Source organism: Neolamprologus brichardi, chromosome 8 (assembly GCF_056152115.1).
Source record: "Neolamprologus brichardi isolate AB-2024 chromosome 8, ASM5615211v1, whole genome shotgun sequence".
NCBI lineage: Eukaryota > Metazoa > Chordata > Actinopteri > Cichliformes > Cichlidae > Neolamprologus > Neolamprologus brichardi.
In genome coordinates, this window is record NC_142111.1 from 17,846,210 (window position 1) to 17,863,673 (window position 17,464).

The 17,464-nt window shown below is 39.6% G+C and overlaps 2 protein-coding genes across 4 annotated transcripts in view; one reads left to right on the plus strand and one right to left on the minus strand.

The window, feature by feature from the left end:
- Nucleotides 1–8,498, minus strand: part of insyn2a (inhibitory synaptic factor 2A) — a 36,292-nt gene extending 27,794 nt beyond the window's left edge. For both annotated transcript variants that reach the window (XM_006791046.3, XM_006791047.3), the window contains exon 1: nucleotides 8,000–8,498. The gene's annotated coding sequence lies outside the window, so the exon portion shown is untranslated. The remainder of the gene's footprint in view (nucleotides 1–7,999) is intronic.
- Nucleotides 1–17,464, plus strand: part of dock1 (dedicator of cytokinesis 1) — a 199,883-nt gene that overhangs the window by 115,840 nt on the left and 66,579 nt on the right. The window lies entirely within an intron of this gene.

Sequence of the window (17,464 nt, forward strand, 5' to 3'; positions counted from 1 at the left end):
CAGGACACAATTAAAGTTTGTACTAAAAGTTCCAGATTTTTGGGTGCCAGTAAATGTCTGATTTTTCATAGATGGGATCGGCTTTGAGATGTAAGATTCAAATTCAATCAGTGTCAGAATACCAATGAAAAGGTTTTTAGCAAATGATTTGATATGATACTGACACCTCTTGCCCTGCGGATACATTTTGTATTGATTTGCAATGATTCTTTCCTCTGCTGTTGAAATGTCCACCAGTACCATAAACGACCCAAGGACAGGTTTTTCTTTATTTTTGTTCCTCAGCTGCAGGCTTATAGGTACAGTGCAGGAACTATTAGTTCATTATAAGAAAAAAACATGATTTTACTCTCTACTGATCATATCACAGTCTTTGTGTAATAGTTACATACGAAACAATATATTTTTTCCAATCCTGCGCTCATACAACACTCGTGTCTCCTGATACTTTTTACCACATTTAAAAAGTCATTTAAAATTCATTTTAGTTTTATTTTTTTAATACTTTGTTATGTTGTTGTTGCTGCTGCTCTTTATAATAACATATAAGCTGCTGTAACAAAATAATTTTGGGTAAAAAATATATATAGACATTTTGTAAATATTTTTCCAGTATGTGGAAAGAAGAAATGATCAAGAAGAAGCCAGGGAGATCTTTGTTCAGTTACCAATGCAAACAAGTGTTACACTTGTTATCACAAAATGTCCAATTATAGCAAGTGTAAATCACATAAAGGCTCCTGACCCCTTTGCCATGAGGCTGATTGAGCTGTGAACATTCAGGAACTTAAAGTGGAAGAATCAGTGCCACGTACAGCACCTCCCAGTGAATTATTCCCTCTCGTTATTACCCTGTTTATCCCACATTTAAAAACCCGCAACCGAACAAAGGCAGATAATATTTTTTTAAATTCTTTTGACTACTTGCCACGTTACATTTATTCCCAGAATATATCTGTTTGCTCGCTTGGCTGTGTTCCATCACTGTCAAGAGACCTCTCCATGTTTGTTCAGTGGATGACATTTTCAAAGAGAGTTTAAATCGCTAACCTACATTCCCTCTCTCCAAATGAGGTCAATAAATACTTCGGTGGTATTAGCTAGGTCTAAATTAAATATTATATTTAATATGTGCAAATTTATGTATGATTACATTTCAAGATGTCACCCTGTTCTGAGCCATTAGGTAGGAATGTAGTTTGTCAGCACAAACAGCAACAGTGTTGCTTCTCTATTACTCTCTATCCCTCCTTTCCTATGCGGCGGCATGACAACGTGTGCAGTTTTCTGATATTGTCTCGTGTTCACATTTACATTTGATCGTATTTGACATGTCGGCACCGTAGGATGAATGATGTGTTCCTGGCTCCCCGTATCTGATTTGTTACCCATTGGGTGCAGACACGGGCGACTGCAGCAGCACTCGTATCTCCCCTCCAGCTGCAACACCACCCTCTGGCCTTTTGCATAAACAGGATGATTCAGCACGCAAGGCTGTGACAACTGCCTCTTGTCATATGGTGGCTCCGGTCCTTTTTTTCTATTTAGAAGCTAGTTAGTGAAGTGAAGTGACCCACAATTTTCTACCCTAAAAAAATCAAAAACCCAGACCTCACAAGGTCACATGCGCATAGCAAAGCACACTGACATTTTAATACTTGACCTGGTTTTAGCAGCGCCGCTGTCATAGCTGTCACGCTGGCCCTTTAGGTCACCATTTGTGGAATTTCTAGGGACACAATCACATTTGGCTAAAAGCGAGCCTGTTGAGCATTGCGAGTCTGGGGCGATATTCTTCCGTTTAACAATTATATTAAGTTCTGTAATGGTTCGAGGACAATCCAGGTTACCGCAGTAATGCAATTCATTATTGTGGTATGATAGAAGAAGTTAGATAGAAGATAGAAGAAGAGAAGTGGTGCGCTCAGAGCACGTCCTCGCTTACACAGTGCACCTTACATTAAATGGAACCCCAATATTTGCCCTATTTAAAACTTTATACAAGTCACTTATTTAATGAATGGCAGCCTCCTAATTTTGGTTTTGCTCTCTGGGAGGGCATCTTAAAAGGTGGAAATTTCCGTGTCCTGACTGCCTGGGGATTGAATGTTTACCCTAACTTCGAGCCTGACTAATTTTGTTTTATCGCTTCTGCTCTACTGACGGGAAAATTCATTAATAGGGTATGCATCACAAAACCGGTGAATTGATTGAACGCTGGAAATGCGGCTATACATGTCAATTAGGATGCTTACATTGCTGCAGCTATCTCGTTTAAGCATTTAATGGTATGTTTCTATTTTGGGGATTTCCAATCGTGCAGTCTTTTACATTACAGCTAAAACATACGCTCGGCAGAGAATGTAAAAATATTTTCCTGGCAGCTTGGAACAAGTAGTACAACTCTAAGCTATTTACTCATATAGTAGATGACTATATCCTTTTACTCTGAGACGGTGGGGCTTTTTAGAGCACTTAGTTTCAATTCTGAGAAATATTGATGTCTCCAGTACAGTGATATTTTTTGCAAAATATGCTTCCCTGTATGTAGCATTGATCTAGGAAAGGCTTGCTCATTTTGGGGTGAACTTGCATGCACAGACTCAGCCCTCCACCCCATTCAGGACCTTTGGGGTGAACTGGAACGCCATCTGCGAGCCAGGCCTGGTCACCCAAGCAACATCAGTGGCTGACCTTGCTAGAGCTCCCATGGCTGAATGACAGTTTATTCCTCCAGCCAGCTTTCCACATTTTATGAAAAAGCCTTCCCAGAATACCAATAATTGTACTTTTTATGTACATATTAGTGTATATAGCTGTGTGTGGCACTACTACCATTAGCATTACTCTTTTGAGTTTTTCAGGCTGTATGAGCTTGAAGTTTGGTATTGAATTGCACTGCAGTTTTACACTATTAAAGGTCATTGTGATCTCAGAGGCTGCTTAAAGGAATGAGTGGCAGTATCATCACAGTCATGGACATTTTCAACTCTTTAATCTAGTCTCATCTACTCCTGCTTTGTTTCCCCCTCTCTCTCCCCCCCCTCCACTGTCATAATTATACAGGGCTTAGTGGTGTTTTGCAAATTCTTTGATCTGCCTCTTAAGAGCAGACGGATTACGCAGTAAAAAGATTGTACTGGTAAGGTTATTTGACAGTGTGGGTTTATTGCTGGGTTATTATTTTCTGTCTCTTTGTGCCGTGTCATGTGAGCAGGCTCCCAAAATATTAGGGAAGTGCATTTTCCTGGCATCACATGCAGGAAATCCTTTGTATGTAAACAGTAGTTTACTGCTGTGGCATTGCACTGGAAATGGCTGGATTTTATGGGATTGGTTTCAGGCATGTTTAATTCAATGATGCCTCCTTCCATTAGTTTTTTTTTTCTACATTAGTTATTACCTACATTATTATTTTAGCAATGAATAAATATTATCTGTAGGATATTTTAAAGCGTAATATAAAGGCGTATTTTTCCCTGTGACGTTTCACTCCTGGTTACAAATCATGTTGAGTTTCAGGAGAATTAAAATTCCACCCATCATCTTGGATAACATAGCTTGGCTTAAAACCAGATCTTCTTAAAGTGGACCGCAAGCCAAATGGCTGATTTAAAATGATTTAGCTTACTCCAATAGCGATGATAATAATATCTTAACTGCAGTATTTGTTTCGATGCCAGAATCCTGAAATTGTGACAGAACCAATCCAGATTCGCTGTTGATCCACGCTGATCACAATATCCTTATTTTATATTTCTGCAATAAAAAAAGTTGTTGCAGTACATATGTTATTTTTATGCATTGAGGTTTTTATTTCTTCCACTTAATGATCCCAAAGTAAACCATGTGTAAGTAAGACATTATATACACAGGGTTTAAGCATGGTGCTAGGAATAACTCACAAAAGAACATAGCGTACTCTATGCTGGGCTGCTGCTTATGTGGATCTTCTTATCCTCGGCCTGTAGCCCCCAGACTTTGTATCCTAATTATTTTTTACGCACTCTGTCCCTGCTGAATTGAACTTAGTTGGCTTTGCGTTGTGCACTTGTGCTCAGGTAGGACCTTGATTAATTCTCAGAAAGTCTGTCTATACGTCACAGGCTACTCTAGAGGGAGATCAGACCTCAGGATCTATACTGCAGAGACTGCCCGGTCTAATCACAATACATCATTGCCTCATCACCTTTTTTTCTTTACCACCTTTCTGCAGAACATTATATCTCTTTTTTTGTCTTCATCCCCCTTTTTTGTACTCGTCTTCTCGTTGCTTTCTCTGTGTGTTTTTCTGTCTCTTTGCCTTCTAGACTGAGGTTTCAAAACTGATGGGTAACTACAGAACTCCCCTGCTGCTTTCACATTCCTCATTGTCATCCCTAGCAAAGAAAACAATACCCACACATATACACAGCTACACATGAAGATGGAAAAGACGAGAAGAAACAGGTGCAGATAGAAAGAACACAGGGCTTATACTCGGCTCGGATATTGCAGATTGAACGTGGGTAAAATAGAGACAGAAATGAAAGGGGAAGATGAAACCATGGAGAAAGATCCATCAAGAAGAATATTCAGAAACCACAGAGGAAACAACAGCTAAAGCCATTCTGTCTTGTATCATTCGGTCAGCTCAACTGAATCTTAAAAATATTGTGACGACAGTAACATCAAAGCAGTGTCACAGAAAGGGAAACTTGATATGTTCTTTGAAGAAAGTTTTATGTTTTATGGATTTTCACATAAAAAAGAAGGTTTTGTGAGGGTATATTTCACAGCACTGACGTGTGATGAGACAAACAAGTTGGTTTGAGTGACAGTGTAAATAACTATTAAGGTAATGACTAAATACTTGGGACATTTGTGGTTTTGCTAACTGTTCTGGATACAGCAGGAACTGTGGATACGATCTTTTGGCAGATGTTAGCTGGTGAACAGAAACCTTTTTAACAACAAAACCTAAAATGTTTACAACACATTTGCTTACCTTTTCTTATAAAGGTCAAAATTTGGGGCTTTTATGTAAATGAAAATTTAATATCTGGATTTTGGGATGTTGGTCAAACCTGTTTTACACCAGATAAAAACAAGAGAGGGTTATTTCTTATAATTAGTAGACTTGTTAATTAAATATGAACTTTATCCATATAATATATAACTACATATACAAATTTATATACTTTTTTTAAGGGAAAGTTCTTGCTGATTTCAGCAAAACAATGCCGAGTTACATTTGGCGTGCATTACAACACCATGGTCTGTTAGTAAGTGTTTCTATAATAAACTGGCCTCGAATCCAGACGCGTCACACAATAATTAAAGTTATGAAAAAGTTATGACAAAATGATGAACGAGACCCCAATTTTTTGAGAAAATCTGATATCAGAAGAAAAAAGTAAAATATTTCTCTTTCAGAGGGTCTTCTCAGTTCTCAAGCTCTTACAAAACACTGTCAAAAAGAAGAGGTGATGTAACACAGTAGTAAACATGGCCTTGTCCCAGCTTCTTTTTTTTAGCATGCCGCTGGCAACAAATTCAAAAGGCTATATTTAAAAAAACAATAAAATGTTATAATATTTGGTGTGTTGTCTTCCACTATTTTTAGGTTTTACATGATTTGCAAATCACTGTAGTTCCCCCACTGATCACCATAGTGAATAACATTCCTCGTCTTGTTACAGTACAGTGTTATACTGGGAAACATTGATCCTGGCAGTGGATAGCACTTTGACACATACCACTCATGCAGACATCACCCATCATAGACTCAGCACATCCCCAGCTGCTGAGTGGGCCTTCAAATTGTAGAGTTTCCAATAACACTGAACATTTCCTATCCCAAGAGGTGCCCTTTTAAATCCCTGAGGAGGTGAAGCTGCAATTGGTAGAACAAGGGGTAGCTACACAATATTTAGTTGTTGGTTTTAAAGTTTTGTCTCATTTTTGCCTCAAAAAAACAAAAAACTCCTCTTCTCCTGCAGATGAATAGGAAAGCACATGTTTCACACACACATACACTTGCAGCAACACTTAGGTGAGATCAGGTGTGAAGTGCCTCCTTCTGTATTCATGTGATGTACAAAGTCAGCCACACATGTGCACACACGATCCCGTCTTCAGCGACAGACACGCACAGTTCACCCAAACTGCATTACGTTGCTGTGGTCCTCCCGGTGAAAATACTCATTCTTAATGAATAATCCTATTAGCACATGAAAGGTAACATCTGGCTTGTTCCAAAAGCAGTCATTTTTTTATAGGAGAGTCATTTGTTTTCTGGATGAATGAGTACCCCTCCCAGTGAGCGGGGTGATGGGAGGTGAATGCACACTTCACCACTCGTTTGGAAACGCGTGTACTTTTTGCAGGCCACCTCTAATGTTTTTTGTTTTGTGTTTTTTCCCCTCCCTTGTCATTTCTCCCTTTCTGTGTGCACACGTAAAAGCTTTAACTTTGTTCCAGCTTTAAATCTCCAGGAACCTCTCTGCATTTGCACTGATAGGACATAGGTGATGGCCTGAGCGTACCCCTGTCTTGTGTGTTTACGTGTGGCAGTTGTCCCTCTTTCTTTTTCTCTGTAGTATTAGGTGTTGCTTGATGTCGCGGATTCTTAGAAAGAAAGACTAGCTTTGAAGCATTTGGCCATCACATCCATTACTCCTAGACTGTCATCCCCCAGGTCTCATAAAGGCATCAAGCGTCAAGGTTAAAGTAAGACAGCCAGTTAAAGTAATCATATTTTTTTTTGCTTTTTTTTGGACTCTCATCTTTATTCCTACCCTGTAATTTCATATAATGGAATTATAAAAGCAAAGAGAAATTCAATATCCTCTCCTGCCTTATTCTGCTATTCCTTACAGACAGACTCTTTCCCCCTCGCTCTATATCTCTTTCTCTTTCTCCATCCATCTTTATCTGTTTCCCTCTGTCTTCTTCTTAGTGTCTGCTGAAAGTGAAATAGAGCATACAGGAGATTGTATCAGAGCGCTGATGTGAGCTGTGGTTAAAGGGGAGACAGAGCGATAGCAAGAGGTTTGTAGGGATGAGTGGGACTGACATGCGTTTTGTGTGGCAACTGAAGGACAGTTGAGATGTGAGGGCTCTTGGCAGCCCTTGTTCCCTCTCACCCCCTAAACACCGGCAACCCAGTGCCAGCATCTTATCACACCACACACACAAATGCACCAATAATCTTTAAGGAGATGGTGACTTCACCAACTCCATTAATCTAGATTAGTGTCCAGTGGAGGTCCTTCATCAGATGCAGCCAGCTGTGTGATGCCCAGCTTTCACTACGTGTTTCTCTGTGCTGCATGCTCCCTGCTTTTAAAACACTGCTGCAGCCAAACGTGGGAAAGCAGCTTAATGCAATAATTCACAAATTCTTAATTTGAACATTGATATCAGCGTGTTTTATGTAACTCAGCTCACTTAGCTGAGAGGAAATGCAGCATCATGCAATTCCTCATACGCAAGCACTGTTTTAGCTTTTTATGCCGCTTCAGTCAGGTAAAATGTGGATCAAAATCCTCTTGGAAATGAAAAACTAACCTTCGAGATCTGATAAATGTCATCAAGCCTTGGCATTTAGTCCACCCCCTCCCCTCCCTCCAGACGCAAAATTAACCAATAGTTCCAATATTTTCATGTGTAAAGTTTTCCGAAGTGAGTAAATTGTCTGTTAAAGTCAGCACCAGCACATTCCATAAGCGCTCCCTGAATTTTCCCTTCACCCGAGCAGAGGCATCTGAGTGTAAAATCCGTCTGAGATTTACCTCCTTTCATCTGTCACACAGATTTGATATTTGATCATCTGACTAAAGAGAACATTTTGACTGAAAATATTCCTCGTGGCTTATCCAGGGCTCAGTTCCTCTGAGCAAGCAGATTTCTTGGATTTCCCACTCCATAGGTTATATGAGCAGACTCCCCCCCCCTTTCAGATGCAGACTAAGAGGTGAAATGGAGGAGAAGACAAGAGCAGAGAAGAGCAACTTACCTCAGACTGTGAATTACTGACGTAAAGGATGTGATAGCCTAGATCCCTGGTTGTGCCCATGCATGCCTGTTTCCTCAGTAGATCAGAAGCGAGCTGGAAGAGGAGGCTATGCCATGGCAGAAGTTAAAGAGGACAGTCAGGCAGTGGCACGCAGGTGGAGCAGGGGCAGCAGTAGTTGGGAGTAGTTGTTGCACATCGGCGTCTATGATCCAGTAGCGTGAGCCTCCTCTAAGCCCGAGACAGAGTCAACACTCCCCCTCTTTTTTTTTTCTTCTCCCTTCTCTCCACCCGGTCTCTTTTCGTCTTCTTCCCTTTCTCCACACGGTGTCGGCAGGGGCTTTCACTCACTCACACATGCATGCATGCACACACTCACACACGAGCAGGCACACACATACTGTGGCTGAACTCCGGACGGCTCAGCGACGGAGCCCACGCAGGCTGAATATCCCCATCGTGCCGCCGCAGTTCTGCTCTCTGGCTTTCTCCTCTTTTCTGTTTGTCTGCCTCTGAGCCTGTGTGTGTGTGTATGAGTGTGTGTGTGAGTGAGAGAGAGTGAGAGACAATGAGAGAGAGAGAGATTAAGTGAAAGGGGGAGGGAACATGAGAGAGAAAAAGAGAGATGGAGAGTGCAAAAGGGAGGAAGGGAGGTTGCAGTGGAGAAAGTAGAGCTTTAGTTTTGGCTACATCTATCAGGTTCGTGCACCATCCATTTATCTTATAATGTTATAAAGCAGTTATGTCAATGACATCACAAAACCATATGCACATCTTTACCTCATATCCTCGAAGCCTTGCTTTGTTTGTCAGGAGCAGAAATAAATACCAACTTTGAATGGATTTGTTGAGGGCCACTTTACCTCACACACAGACCGATGTTTTTGAGATTTGTCATTTGTCACACCTGTGTTTTTGGTTCTTTTGAGTTTCTTGGCATCCGTATATTGATGCTTGTCATGTGTTATCCTTGAAGTTTTCTTGCAAGTCCATTCACCTTCTGTCATCTCAATTTCCCTACAGCTTTTTTCTTTGTGCGAGGGGAAAATTTCATTTGCTTTCCCTCCATCCCAACTGCCTATTACAGAGCTTCTATTGCCCGTTCCCCTTTCAGGTATTTATCCATCTGTCACAGGAAAATACCAGTTTTCATAAGGGAATATGCAGCTTTATTTAGGCTTAATTGGATCTGCGGTGCATTTTGTATTATTTAGTTACCATAATGGGGAAGGAGGGAAATAATACACTCTGTGAAACCCTGATCATGTAAAAGTGTAGCCGTGTATGCTTGGTCGGATGTTTTTGGAACCATAGCTCATCCTTATTCACTGACAGGGAAAACCCAACTTCTGCTTTAAGCCTCAGGTACCATGGTAATGAGCTGCAGCTCTCCAGACAGCAGCTGCTGTGAAGTAAGTGTGCGTGTGTCTGTGTGTGTGCACACCTATGTGTGAGCATTTATATAAATATATATATTACAGGTACCAAAAGCAAATAAAGGGCACACATCTTTCCTTACCAAACAGGTTAGAGAGTCACTTCTTTCTCCGTTCATGCAACTGTGAAGTCAACATTTGTTACTGAGGGCTAGAAATCAACGACTAGGAGAAAATGTAAAAATATGACATGAAATTTAAACAGTTGTAAAACTTTTTGAAATAATAACATTCATTTGTAAGAACGCTTCAATAAATGCATCCATCATTTTTCTTAATAAATGGATGTATTATGAATAAGAAATACATTTAAAACGTTCCAAACTGATTGAATGAATCCATTTGTAACAATCTTTGTCTAGGCTGGAAATTAGAATTATAATTTAATCAACTTCATTTAGTAAAAAGCAAGTTTATATAAAGCTGTTCTATTTAATTACCATTCTATTCTATTTTTGTTTGTTTTTTTATCACACTGTTTTTCATGTACTGGATCACATTTAACGATTTTTATTCAATCATGGAAATACTTCCTGTGTCACCGTTAAATGTCTTTTATCCTTGACAGCAGGAACACAGTTCAGTTTCAGCCTGAGCCAAATGAGCCAAGTGGACAGCTGAGTCATTTGTGGCAGAACAGGCCCAAAGATTTTTATAGAATAAAAAGGAGAGATGTGTATGACAGATATATTCAGTTCACATTTACATTCATCAGACTTCCTTCCCGTTGTTTATCGCCGACTTACGGCATCACAGCTCTCGCCACAAAGTCCTTTATGACACACAAAAGAAGGTTTTGCTATTCTTTTCCCCCCCTTTGCCTCATCTCACTTTTCTACAACGTCACATAAAACACCCCTGCCTCCCGACTGACTGCACCTTCCAGGTGCTGAACGCTGCTCTCACAGCACGGTTTTATGAGTCGGGGTTCTTGTTTTGGAATGACAGTAACGCATCTGCTTCACAGCCTTGTTACTGCTCAGCCAAGCAGCGAAAACCTGCAAGTTTAACACAAAGAGAGCCGCATTATGTTTGTAAAGATTTGACCTTGGAACATCTCAGTTCTTGGAAAGTGTTTTAGATTTGAACCCAGGGTAATGGCATTTGTTTAATGGGTAGAACTCCTCTGGGAGATGATGTCTACTGTTAGTAGGAACAGAATAGGCTTTGCCATTTTCTTTTATTGGAATCTGCTCTGCGATCTGCTTGTGTAAGCAAACTGTTTCTCAGATGGATAAACTGGTGGCAAAGGACAAGTCGCTGGAGTGACTCTCCTCTCGTATTGATTTCATTACCTCAAAGCTAAATCCTCACGGGCCTCCTGTTTGATGTCCTTGTCCTTACATGCACACTATAGACAGGACTGTGGTCAATGGAAAATCCAGACCTAGTTTTTTTGCTTAGCCTGTAAATAGATTTATTGATTGTGTGATTTGTAATTTTACTGTGATTGTCTACTATTGCAGTAAAATCTACTCTTTGCTTTCATTATATAGTTCTGTTTTCTTTTTAATATTTCTTTGGATTTGGACGCTGATATCTCTAGAATTTGGCTACCAAATAACTGTACCTTTAATAACATCACATGATGTCATTAAAGGTACAGTGTATAAAATCTCACCACTAGATGTCAGCAGATTGCAGTTTGCAGTCAACTTTCTTACCCTTCCTCAAGTCCTAGCTACGGTGGCTGCAGTAGTACAAACATGTTTCGGTCATCCAAGTAAGATCATTGATACTAAAATTTGGACTTTACACCATAACGGCCGTGTGTTTCTACTACTGTGATTTTTAGGACACTCGAGCCTAACACCAGCTGTTGTCTGATTAACTGAGATTCGTCACTCATCCAAGTGCTACATCCAGATGAAAGGAATCAACCTTTTGCGATTTACTTACCTGGATAATTGAGCATGCATCAGCAATTACATAAATGTTACAAAACTAACTTATAAGTTGTGCATATGTGGCTGGTCTCTAGCAACATGCATAAAACTCGATTAGGCGGAACGACGATGTCCATCTCAGCCACTGTACTCAAGATGATGGGGCAACATGGCAGCTTCTGTGAACCGATGCCCTCTCCTTATGTACTTTTAATGGTTTGATTCTAAATTTATGAGTATGTATTGGTTTGTTGGAAGACATAAGCACAAACCAATTTATGTATACGGTACTCTTTTTTTCTATTCAACAACCTCAGAGAACAACTTAACTTTACCTTGAGAGAAGAGACAAAGTGATAAAAACCAAATGTTAGCATAGATTGGAAGGAGCAGTGAAATGCAATGAACTATCACCGTACTTGAGTATATTTACATAAATTGTGGATTTTTGTTTTAACATTTTAATGTAAATGTGCCTCACCCTGTGGTCATGCCTTTGTCCAGAGAGGTCACTGATTCGATAGGGCCGGATATCTTACTGTCACTACTCTCAATGATTTTTCTCAGGTCGAATTGCTCTCACACTAATTGCCAAACATTTTGTTAGCATTACATTGTGGAACAATTGTTTGATTCGTTTTTTTTCCTTTCATTGTAATCCTTATTTACTAAATTTGATCAAGTCAAGTGGCTCAAAGAGTTGGCAGTTCGTCATGTAACCGGAAGGTTGCCGGTTCGAGCCCCGGCTCGGACAGTCTCGGTTGTTGTGTCCTTGGGCAAGACACTTCACCTGCCGCCTACTGGTGAGCTTGCCTAGCTTGCCTCCACCAGTGTGTGAATGTGAGAGTGAATGAATAGTGTAATTGTAAAGCGCTTTGAGGGCCCCGAAAAGCGCCATATAAATGCAATCCATTATTATTATTATAAGTCTTTTGACAGAAGACCTTACCTGTTCTTAAACTACACATTACCATATAGCATACTGCATACTAATTTAGATTAGTAGTCACTTCTAAACCCTATATACAGTTTTACACATTGATTATTTCGATCACTTCATCCTTAATAACATTTGATTTTTAAACAAAGTGTCAGGGCATCTGTGGTGTGTTTCGAACAGACTGTGCATTGTGAGCTTTAAAGCTTCTTCCAGAAATCTGTCTGATTTTCTGTCTCTGCCTCAGGCTCACTGACCACCAACAGCTAATTGAAATCGTCGACTGTCTTCAACCGCATTTTTTTAAAAGCTGGTTTTAATCTTTAATAGCAAACAGTTTGGGGTCTCATGGCGTCAAAACATGGCAACACATTATTGACCTTCGCTATCCCACTCGTGCTCTAGTTCATCTCCGAATCTGTCACACTGACCAGGCAATGGTCGGTAAGATCTCATTCCTTTTCGGTGGATGATGCGTGTTTGGCAGTAGAGACGGGGCTTTCTTGTCAAAGAAAGTCGCCTTCATTCAGTGGGTTCCCTATATAAATTAAATTGTTCAAGGAAGTGTATTGCTTTGATGTGAAAGTGCTTCCTCAAGCTTGTCTTAGCCGAATCCCATCTGAAATAATGAATTAACGGGTCACTTTCATGGCTGGCTGCCCAGGTTTTCTGCACATATTATCTACTGTCAAGTGTTTATCTGGACATCACCAAGCACCAAACCCACTGCTGCAAAAAAAAAAAAAAAAAAAAAAAGCAAATGAAGTGTGAATGGCTTCAGCTGGCTCTCCAACTTGTTTCCATTGGCTGACACTCCTGCCTGCCACCTTGTTGGCCTGATGTCGGAGCCAAGCGGGTTGGCTGAATTGTGTAGCGGTGGCCAAGTACATTGTATGTGTCAGCTCTGCCTGCGTTTGACAGACCAGTGTGAAAAGTGCTGTTGTCTTTGGTCCTTTTTTTGTTCTTTTTCTATTCCATTTATGTATATTTAGTTTCAAGAACATGGATAATATATGTTTGTGATGAAGGAATCCATGACCTATAAGTATAATATGAGTATAATAACAGAAACTTGTAATTGGACATTTTAAATATAGTTGACGCAAAGCTAATTTCTGGATTTCTCTATCTTTTTGCATTCCTTCTAACCTGTTTTTCTCTTGTCAGGCACTACTGATGCCAGTCATCTTTTAATTTGAATTCTCCTCACAAAATCACCTCATTGGAAATGTTTGAATCTCATCTGCAGCAACCCTTAATGCTTTCTCTGAGCGAGGAGGCAAAAGGCAAATTGGGGAGAATTTAAACTGGAATCTTTTTTGTGTGTCGTTGGTTGCGTTGCACTTTCCTTACAACCTCCGTGACTTAGCAGCCCAAATCACTTCTGCTTGCATAGGTGTCGTTCTTATAAGATTAAATGGCATGGTGCCCATGCGAGGTTTCCTGTGTGCTGTTGTAATTTCCATCATAATGAGCCAGTAAAATCATATTGCATCAAGCTTGGATCTAATGGAGAGGAGGAGGGAGTAATTTGGATCCCTGTTGGTCATCAACCCCTCGCTCTCATCTTTTTTTCCCCTCTGCTATTGTGTCAGTTTTTCCTCGTTCAGAGACGCGTTGAGGCTCTCGGTACGACTCTATATACCGCTGTGCCATTTCCCCACTGGCTTAATTAAAGGCTTAAAACAATGCTCTGTTAATAGGGCAGCCCTTCAGAGCAAACATCAATTTTTGCTCCTCTGCTGTCAGGCGCTAAAGTGAGATGAATTATCAGGGAGATGCAAGCTAGAGAGCTGCGTATGATGGATCAGGCGCTGCCCTCTAATCACCGCTTTTTCATTTCCTCTAAGAATCTGTTTCATTTGCCCATAAGACAGATATGGAGGCAGGGTTTGGGAAATCTCCAGCTCCTAGATTCAGTGATAGATATCACCTGTAAACTTTTTGTTGACTGTTGTTCAGACTGAGAAATTGTTTCAGTAGATAAATGAATTGAGATTGACGGCTCAGTTGGCGGCCATTAAATGACTGTTTCCATAAGCGTCATGAACAATTTGGTCTTGTCCTTCTGCTGCTTCATCATCTCCTGCAGTAGCTCAGTGAAGAGGCTAAAAGTTATGGTTCCTTTCAGTTTGAGGCCATAAGATTAATATTTCCTTTTATAGATTAAAAAAAATGCCTTGCTAGCATGCACAATGTCACATTTGGAGAGATTGATCAGTAATGATGGTGCTCTATTATCAGCACCCAGCTCACTTAATGAGCTATCATTATGTTGAATTACATAAGAAAGATGGTTAACTTATAATTGGGTAGTATTTTAATTGGATGGGCTGCTTGTCTTTTAGATACTTTTGAGATATGTCGTCCTTTTGATCCGAGCGCTCTGTGATACCATTTGCGTTCTGGCTTTGGTTGTCTATAATTTGTTCCTGATCATTTGACTGTAACGCAAACTATCCATCTTATTACTCTTTAAAAAATCAACAACCAGAAAAAAAAAATGTTATTTAGATATAATAGAAAGTGCAGATCACTATAAATTCTTTCATCTGTTATCTTAGCTTCAAACAGGCTTTGGATTATGAGATTTGTTTTGCAAAAACCAGCTGATGTACAAACCTTTGACATTAACTTGTGTTGTGTTATGAATTTACTTTTGCTCTACTGTTACTTCTTATACTTTTACATTCTCTTCACCAGAAATGGCAAATGCCAAACTGTTGTTTTTACATTTTTCATCCTGCTAATAGTTTGTTTTTTCTGGCCTACACTGCTTCAAAGAGCTTTCAGCATAATTCGTGATTTTAAATCCTTTTGATTTCAATTTTCATTAATATACAGAGTGTCATTTTACCCAGAATATTTATCATAAAATAACTCCTTTTTATAAAGTGTTTAGTTCAAATATTTTCAACCTTCGAGTTTGAATACAAACCCCACAAAACATGCCGGACGTGTCACATAATTAAAGTGACCCTGTAACTAAAATGCAAAAAGATATATTTCATCATTTCTAAACCTTTCAGTTTCTTTTCTCTTAGTTCTTGTTATTTTTTTTTGTGGTTGTTGTTCTTCGTTTTGTTAGGCAAGCAGCCCAGTAAGCTGCATTTTCTATCACTTCCTCCTCTGCAACTGGTCTGTTTGGTGCTCCTCAGTGTGTCACATACCTTCTCCCCTCTATAACAAAATCAGAAAAGATTGGCCCACTTCTTACCAGTGAGGGACACTTTTTTTCTCTTTTCTTTTCTGAACCTTTCTTCTCTAACGCTGCTTTATTCGACTTACTTCCATTCTTTTTCTCCCCCTATATGAAATAAAAGAGTTGTCATGGCAACATTACTGGATTCATCCCAGTGATAAAAGTGAAGAGTTTGGTTGGTTGGCCTCTAGAGACCTCCTGGTTCCCTCCAAACACACATCTCCATTGCTCGCGTTACGCCTTAACAGCTGGTGTGACTCATGTTTCTGCCTCGCATCTAGATCTTAATTGCTGCACAGAGAGCCGTCTGTATTTCTTTTGCTGGGAGCGCCTCTCCCTGTGTACCACGGCAATTTGGAAATATGGTTGCAAGATTCCTCACCTGTATTTAATTTTCCATCAGGATTTGCCAGCTGATCCTAGTGCCTCCAGCAGAAATTGTATTTGTTTGGAAGCTTAAGATCCATTCATGAGCAACAAATTACAAGAATAAAATCAATAGTAACATTGGCAGATATATGGCTGCGCTGTTGGCAGTCTTGATTGAATGTTGGTAGTGAGCTTTGGGGGGGCTTATGCTACTGTATGCAGCCTCGGAGCCTTATGGCAGTTCCCACAATGAGGCTTGCAGCATGTACAAAGTTTGCTGAAGGCTCTTTATCTTGGAGATTCATTCACAGTTGAACATAAGAAAAAGAACAAATGTGGGATATCCTCCAGCTCATCCAACCATTTGAGTCTGTATGGGCTAGGGTGTTGCTGGAGCATGCATCAGTGACTGCTGGCTGCTTTGAAGCTCCTGTGACATTTATTAGCAAACTCTAATAAACAGTGTTGGGTTCGTTAGTCAAAAAAACATTCAAGTCATCATTTTTTGGAGTAATACATTACTTCTTTGGAAGTAAAAACACTACTTGTTAGATTACTTTTGTTTTACTCCACAGCATCATTCAATATCTGTTGCCAGGTAATTACCACTTAATTTATGCATGTAGAGGAGGCTGACGTGTTTTTTTTTTTTTTTAAATGACTGCTTCTTTGTAATTTGAACTGCACCAGCATTTTATTTGCAAAGGACTTTGTCATCAATAAATGATTGGGTGGTCTCCCATAGCTATAGCTAGCTCATGTAACCTTTGCTCTACAACAGCACTTTAATAATTATTTGCGCTACATATACATATATTTATGTTTTATATTGCATGTTTTCCCATATTTTGTTCCCTTTCATTTATTTATATGGAGTAGTTACACAGTCTTTTTATACTCAATGAAAAAATTCACTTCAATTTAATAAAGTCTAACCTTTTTACACTGCAGCTGGCAACACTACCCTTATTTTGTTCTGCAGCTTCAGTGAGCATTGTGTAGTAACACATGAAGCAGCCTTTCACCTTGCTCCAGGTTCTGTTTAAGGTGGTGCTGCAGCTGACAGCAGGTCTCCAACAAGAACAAGTGCAACTGCAAAACATATGAAGCACTTACGTAAGCATTAGGTAGTGTGTGTTTTTTTTTGTTGTTTTTTTTTGCAGACTGTCCTTTTAATTTTGTCCCATATATCTAAACCTTTTGGTCACTGAATTTTCAAACAGTCGTGCATTACAGATGCATACAATGTGTGATTACAATAACATGTCTTTTTGTAATGTCTCACAGCTGCTAAGCGTTTAAATGATCCTGATGTTTTTCTCAACTATACAATTAAACTTAAACTATAAGGACACTCTGAGACAGGAGAAATTCCTTAAGGCCAATTCTCTGATGAAAACACAGTGTATAACCATATATTCAAAATGTATAATGGGTTGTGCTTTTGTCAATACCCCACATCTCCACCAAGAAAAAATGATCACCCCCTACTTTCCATAACCCAGACAAATATAACAGACACAAATGAACAAAACCACAACTTCCTTTCTGGAGGTAAAAAGGCCAGTATCATCTATAACTCAGTATGTGGGAATATCCATCCATGTATCTACTCCCGAATACGATTGAGCAACAGCA